At 40.6% G+C, this 7532-nt stretch overlaps 1 long non-coding RNA gene across 1 annotated transcript; it reads left to right on the forward strand.

The window, feature by feature from the left end:
- Window positions 1–3388: 3388 nt before the first annotated feature.
- LOC142075130 (uncharacterized) lies at window positions 3389–5051 on the forward strand. Its single transcript, XR_012670784.1, has 2 exons — window positions 3389–3569; window positions 4989–5051. It is a non-coding gene; the product is annotated as an uncharacterized LOC142075130 (long non-coding RNA).
- The last annotated feature ends 2481 nt before the right edge of the window (window positions 5052–7532 follow it).

Genomic DNA, 7532 nt, shown 5'->3' on the forward strand with positions numbered 1-7532 from the left:
TCTTTAATTCCTTAACTTTTGGGATTGGCCAATTTGTGAGTAAGGGGATACCTGTAAGTCGTGAGGAGATGTCCTACGTGAGGTAAAGAGCATTGGTGCTCGCCCCTGGAAAAGTTGGGGTTTGAGTCCCCATAAGGTGGTATCCTCAAGTGCCTTGGGGTCTCCTAACTGTAGTGATAGGAGCTGTATGTGGCATTGCCGTAATTATAGTCATCTGTTGTAAAATCCGGTACCGTGTATTATGGTTTAAACTGATCTGTGTGGACTTGTGGCAAACGGTTTACGGTTAATGATTTATGCTATATGTGAGCTTGATTATTATTCTAATTGATACAGTTTGTGGTGTGAGTGAGAAGCGTAACGGGCCCTTTTGTGAGACTGAGCGTCTGCATTGTACGTATGAGACGCAGCGCAGCTGCGAAGCGAGTGCGGAGTTCTGATCCACGGTTCCGTGTTCTCCATGAGGAGAGCGGCTGGAGACGAACGAAGCGGATGAAATGACATACGTATGAGTTTCTGAGAAAAATGTCCCCTACATACTGAAAATAGTTGTACCCCTATATTTATATTGGAGTATATTTGGTGTAATCAGAGGATAACCATAAATGATGGGAATGAAATAATTTGTCAAATCTGGTTTAGTTAAAAGTGAAAAGGCTTTCCCTTTTCTATACAACAAATGTAAAAGTTGCCGGCCTATTATAGTGACCCGGTGTTTGAGGCGTGAAAAGGTGATTAAGATAGACTCTCGAGGCGAGTCAGTCTACTGCTTTGGGTGTTGGGGGTGGAGAAATTTTAGTGATTTTAAATCTAATTTTAACTACACTTTGTGTAGGCAAGCAGGATGGGGGGTCAACAGGGTGGAGGCATTGTGAAAAAGAGCCCCCATTTGGTAAAATCTGAATAAGCCCACGGTAACTATTGTAAATATTTGTCCGTTTGCTGAGAGTGACATGACAAAGGGGTTCGAGTCCCCTCCGATTGTTTTGTGTAAAGGTATTGACTATCGTCATAGTGATTGAATATTTGTGTTGTTGTTATGTGAAAAGTTTGTTTGTTTATGTGATTTCCTGTGTGTAAAATGGGATGAAGTGATGTATGCAGATATGTTTTTCACTTTGCGAAACCATCCGGAATGGCACAAGGAGTGCGGTATAAATTTAGCACCTGAAGACCCTTTTGTATTGGCATTAGAAAAGGAACGACAGAAGGATCAGGGAAAGTCGAAGCGGTGTTGTTCAGCATGTAGCATTGGGCAGAGATGTTTGAGAAGGAAGGAACAAGATAAAGAGGAAGAAATAGAAATGTTGCTAGCGCCTCAGGCTAGGTTGCTAGAAAGGGGGGCAGAGGGGGATGGTGACTCATCTCCGAGTGAGAGTGATTTAGAAATTGCTGAGAAAAAGGAACGCGGAGGTTTTAGCCCTGTGGCCGGGAGGACTCAGAACAAAGGCGGCAGGGGTGCATTACCCATTCAAGCTCCTTTACGAGAGGCTGTGGGACCGGAAGGTCCGATAGTCGTTAAAGTCCCCTTTACAATCACAGATTTGAATAATTGGAGACAAGCAGCGGGCAATTATCGAGATAACCCTGAAAAGACAGCCCGAGCTTTTGAAATGTTAATAAAAACTCAAGATCCAGATTGGAGTGATTTAGATGCTGTGATGGGAGAGGTGTTTGACTTCGAATTTTTGGTAGACACGGGTGCCTCTTACTCTGTATTAAACCAAGAATTAATACCTGTGGATGAGGATTTTGTGACTGTAATAGGAGCTACTGGCCAACAAGAGAAAGCTTTCTTCTTTTTACAGCCGCTAAAATACAAGTTAGGAAAACAAATAGGGATACATAAGTTTTTGCATATGCCAAATTCTCCAAAATCCCTATTGGGGCGAGATTTATTAGAACAATTGGGAGCAGAAATAACATTCAAAAGAGATAGAATGGAATTTAAAATTAAAAATGAACAATTAATCGAAGTCTTAAGTCTGGCTCTAATACAAGCTGAAAAAAGCAAAACAAATACCCCAAGAAATTTTAGATCAGGTATATCCAGGGGTGTGGGTCTCCGGGATACCTGGGAAAGCCAAAAATGCAGCACCAATAAAGATAGAATTAAAGCCAGGGGCTGGCCCAGTTAGAATTAAACAGTATCCATTGAGGCTAGAAGATCGAAAGGGAATCAAAGAAATAATTGACAATTTCTTGCAATTTGGACTACTTGTGGAATGTGAGTCAGAATATAATACTCCTATCTTACCCGTGAAAAAGCCGGATGGCAAAAGTTACAGATTGGTTCAAGATTTGAGAGCAATAAACAAAATTGTAGAAGACTTGCATCCTGTGGTAGCAAATCCTTATACATTGCTAACTAAATTAAAGAATAGTCAAATATGGTTTACCGTACTGGATTTAAAAGATGCCTTTTTCTGTCTGGCTTTGGCAAAAGAAAGCCAAAAATTATTTGCATTTGAGTGGGAAAATCCCAATACAGGAAGAAAGACCCAATTAACCTGGACAGTGTTACCCCAAGGATTCAAGAATAGTCCTACTATCTTTGGTAATCAATTAGCACAAGAGATTGAACCTTGGAATCTCCCTTGGAATCCAAGATGGCACTCTGTTACAATATGTAGATGACCTTTTAATTCCTACAGAAACAGAAGAAGAATGTGTGCAATGGACTGTAAGTTTGCTTAACTTTTTGGGATTACATGGATATCAAGTCTCTCAACAGAAAGCTCAGCCGGTACAATCACAAGTGACATATCTTGGGTTTGAAATCTCAGGAGGACATACAGAACTCGGAGCGGAACGAAAAGAAGCTATTTGCCGCACACCAGAACCCAGGACGGTAAAAGAACTCAGAACCTTTCTTGGAATGACAGGTTGGTGCAGATTATGGATATATAATTATGGACTTTTAGTGAAACCACTGTATGAACTATTGAAAGAAAATCCGTTAGAACTAGTTTGGATGGGGGAAGCAAAGAGGGCATTTCAACAGTTAAAAATGGAACTTATGAAAGCCCCAACTTTAGGCCTCCCAGATATTTCAAAACCCTTTTGGCTGTTTTCTCATGAAAGACAGGGCATAGCGCTGGGAGTGCTTGCTCGACGATTAGGACCCTACAAGAGAGCGGTTGCATACTTCTCCAAACAATTAGATGAAGTGAGTAAAGGATGGCCCGGATGCCTGCGAGCAGTGGCAGCGGTCGTCCTCAACATTCAGGAAGCTCGCAAGTTTACTATGGGTCAGAAAATAACGGTATTGGTCTCTCATACAGTTTCAGCAGTATTAGAATAAAAGGGGAACCACTGGCTTTCTCCTTCTCGATTTTTGAAATACCAAGCTATTTTGGTAGAGCAGGATGATGTTAATATACAGACTACTAATATTGTAAACCCAGCATCTCTCCTCAGTGGAGATACCCCAGAACCTGTGATACATGACTGTTTAGAGACAATGGAAGCTGTCTATTCAAGTCGACCGGACCTGAAAGAAGAACCACTGGAGGATGCTGAGGACTCATGGTTCACAGACGGGAGCAGCTTTGTGAAGCAAGGAGAACGTAAGGCTGGGTATGCCGTGACTACCACCCATAAGGTGATAGAGGCTAAATCTTTACCTGTTGGGACATCTGCACAGAAGGCCGAAATAATTGCTTTGACTCGAGCCCTAGAATTGTCAAAAGGGAGGAAAATTAATATATGGACTGATTCTAAATATGCCTTTGGAGTGGTACATGCCCACGGGGCCTTTTGGAAAGAACGAGGATTGCTTACAGCCCAAGGAAAGCAGATAAAACATGCAAAAGAAATTTTACAACTCCTAGAAGCTGTAAAATTGCCAGAGGAAGTGGCTATTATGCATTGCAAAGGACACCAAAAAGGTAACACTGAACAGGAAATTGGAAATAAATTGGCAGATCATGAGGCCAGGCAAGTCGCAGAAAAGACGGAAGTTAAAACATTGGCTTTGATTCCAGACGGTAAATTTCAAGTATTAAAATTAAATTTAGGTTCTGAAAGACATTCAAAGGAAGATAGGAATTTGACTGACGACTTAGGAGGGAAAGAAAAAGATGATGGATGGGTATATACACCAGATGAACGTATTATAATACCCTCCAGAATATTGTGGAAATTAATTTTAGATGAGCACAGCAAAACTCATTGGGGAGCAGATGCTTTGTACAAGGATCTAAACAAAAGAATAGTAGGTCGCAATTTGTATACTGTGGTAAAACAAGTAATGCAGCAGTGTGAAATTTGTTTGAAAAACAATCCTAATACAACCAATAGGGTACAGGTAGGGACAATTGGAAAGGGTAACATCTCAGGGCGACAATGGCAAATAGACTTTTCCGAACTCCCAAGAAAAGGGGGGTATCGGTACTTATTAGTGTTAACAGACACATTCTCAGGTTGGCCAGAAGCTTTCCCTTGCAGAACAAATAAGGCTCGAGAAGTCATCCGAGTATTGCTGAATGAAATTATACCTCGATTTGGAATACCAGCAGTAATATCATCAGATAGAGGTACTCACTTTTGCGCACAAATAGTTCAGCAACTTAGTAAAATGCTAGGGATTGAGTGGCAGTTACATACGCCACATCGACCCCAAGCAAGTGGGCAGGTTGAGAAGATGAATCATTTGATAAAACAACAACTAGCTAAAATTTGTCAAGAAACTAATCTATATTGGTATCAAGCGCTTCCACTTGCATTGCTTAGGATCAGAACAAAACCGAGAGCTAAGGAAAGCATAAGTCCTTTTGAAATTCTGTTTGGAAGGCCATACCAATTGCAATATAGAGGAGAAGATTTGAATCAGTTAGGAGAAGGATATTTGCAACAGTATACGATTGCTCTAGGAAAACAATTGGGCCAAATAGAAAAAGTTGTCTTAGGAACCAGAGCTAGGGGCCTAGACCAACCGGTTCACCCTTTTAAGCCAGGGGATTGGGTTTATGTCAAAGTTTTTGCAGGTCAACCGTTGGAAGAAAAGTGGAAGGGACCATTCCAGGTGTTGCTGACGACCTTTACTGCAATCAAGATCAAGGAGCAGACACCCTGGATACACCATACTCGTGTGAAGAAAGCTCCACCTGGAGAATGGACTTCTGAGAGGACAGGACCATTAAAGTTGAAACTCTCTCGAATGCAGTAAATTACACTTGGGACTTTGACGTATTATACGCTGATATTAGCTTTTGAATAAGGAATGAAAACACTAAGAGACTTGATATTCCTTTGTTGCTTTTGGATAGAATTACTCCATGAGGGGTCAGGGAATCCATGGAAAGGAAACCTACATATAGACTTGTTACAAAGAACAGTCCAGATCGCTAATAAGTCAGACTGTTGGGCCTGTACTCATTTTCCGGAGCGCTCAAAGAGGGGAGTTCCTTTAATTGGAATCCCTATACCAGCTAGTATATCTTGGAACACTCTGTGGAGAAACACTTCTTTTAACGTAAGTAGGGAAATGAAAGAACAGGAATGGATAATTGAGACCCCAACTCCAGAACAAAAATATTGTACCTGTGTACAATGGTGTAACCCCCCCAGAGGAATGGACAAAATCAGATGCCTAACAAAGACTGATTTTGTTGGAAATTATTCTAATTGTAATAAGACTATAAATATTGGCAGCTTAAGACTTGTTGAATCTTTTGAATGGCTGGTACCTGAAGGAAGAGGTTGGTATTGGATTTGTGGAAACAAGGCCTGCAAGGTCTTGCCACCAAATTGGTCAGGGATATGCGCTTTGGGAGCAGTAGTACCACACATTACTATGATTGAGAAATTAGAATCTAAAATGTGGCTAAGAACATATCTTCGAAGAAGTAAGAGAAGTGGAAATAACCCATTAGTAGAGAGACCCACTGGGTTCCATTCTTTCGCACGATGGTTTCTCCCATGGTTAGGAGTTGGTGAATTAGAGAAAGCTATAGTAAACATGAATTAGAGAAAGCTATAGTAAACATATCTGCTATGACTGAGAAAATTGGGAACAAAACCTCTGATGCTATAAAGGCCTTGCAAGAAGAAGTGTCTGAATTGGCAGAAATATCCTCCAAAATAGAATGGCTTTGGACATGATGTTAACCTCTCAAGGAGGAGTATACACAATGCTAAACACAAGCTGTTGTGTATACGTAGATCAAAGTGGTAGAATTTCTACTGATCTAGAGGAAATCTGGAAACAAACAAAAATACTCCATGAAATACAGAAGGATGACACTTCATATGGATTAGGGGAAACATTCAAATGGTTAACTTCATGGATTCCCGACCTTAGTCAATGGGTGAAAAAGTTGTTAGGCATTCTTATGATTGTTATATTAGGCTTTGTTTACATATGTCGTGGTTTAACCTGGCAGGCAACCAAATACCACACAGCCACTTGCTCACTCCCCCCGCCCCCCCAGTGGGACGGGGAGAGAATCGGAAGGGTAAGAGTGAGAAAAACTCATGGGTTGAGATAAAGACAGTTTAATAGAACAGAAAAGGAAAAATAATAAAAATAATAATAATAATAATGATAGAATATACAAAATGAGTGATGCACAATGCAATTGCTCACCACCCACGCTGACCAATAACCAAGTAGCGATCGGTACTTCCTGGATCACGCCTTCCATTCATATACTGAGCATGACGTCCCATGGTATGGAATACCCCATTAGCCAGCTGGGCTGGCTGTCCTGATTATGTTCCCTCCCATCTTGTGTACCTAGCTCAGTCAGTAGGCACGGGAGCTGTCCTTGGACTAGGAGGGCACTTAGCAACAACTGAAAACATCAGTGTGTTATCAACATTCTCCTCATACTAAATCCAAAACACAGCACTAGGAAGAAATTTAACCCTATCCCAGCCGAAACTAGGACAACATATATGTAATAATACAGTGTTTTTGGAAATGTTGTTCTGTAATTGGAAACCAAATTTCTGAGAGAGTGAGACTAATATAGTTCTGAGAGAGTGAGACTAATATAAGAAGAACCACAGTGAAGTTCTCCTTCTATGGAGTTTAATTTATTGAGGGATATAGCTTTAACTATATACCCTCAAAAGAAAAGGAGGGATTGATAGGGAGTAATATCATAAGTCTCAAATTGATGTAGTGGATATAGTTTAAGATTTGTTGTTTAAAAGTTAGGTAACTAACAGGTGTTGTGTTTGTAGGTATGTAGATAAATTATGTATCTTGGAAGCATTGTTAGACTCCAGTGAGCAGTAACCACGGAAATGGAACAACCTTATAAGGAAGGAAGGGAACAGTGAAGAGACATGAGATTCTTGGTTCAAATGATGTAGATGGGTTAGGAATGCTTTATGAATAGATAGGCTGGACATTCAATAGATAAAAGAACCTTGAAACTTTGTACTTTACGTTAATTAGATAGAGAAGCTAACCTTGTAGGGTTGATAGGGAAGGTATACTGGAATAAGCTAGCTTGTTACAAGTGAAAAACATGTTAACCAAGCCAAGGGACAAACGGAGCATGCGTGAAGACTGAGTTCAA

Source organism: Calonectris borealis, chromosome W (assembly GCF_964195595.1).
Source record: "Calonectris borealis chromosome W, bCalBor7.hap1.2, whole genome shotgun sequence".
Taxonomy (NCBI): Eukaryota; Metazoa; Chordata; class Aves; order Procellariiformes; family Procellariidae; genus Calonectris; species Calonectris borealis.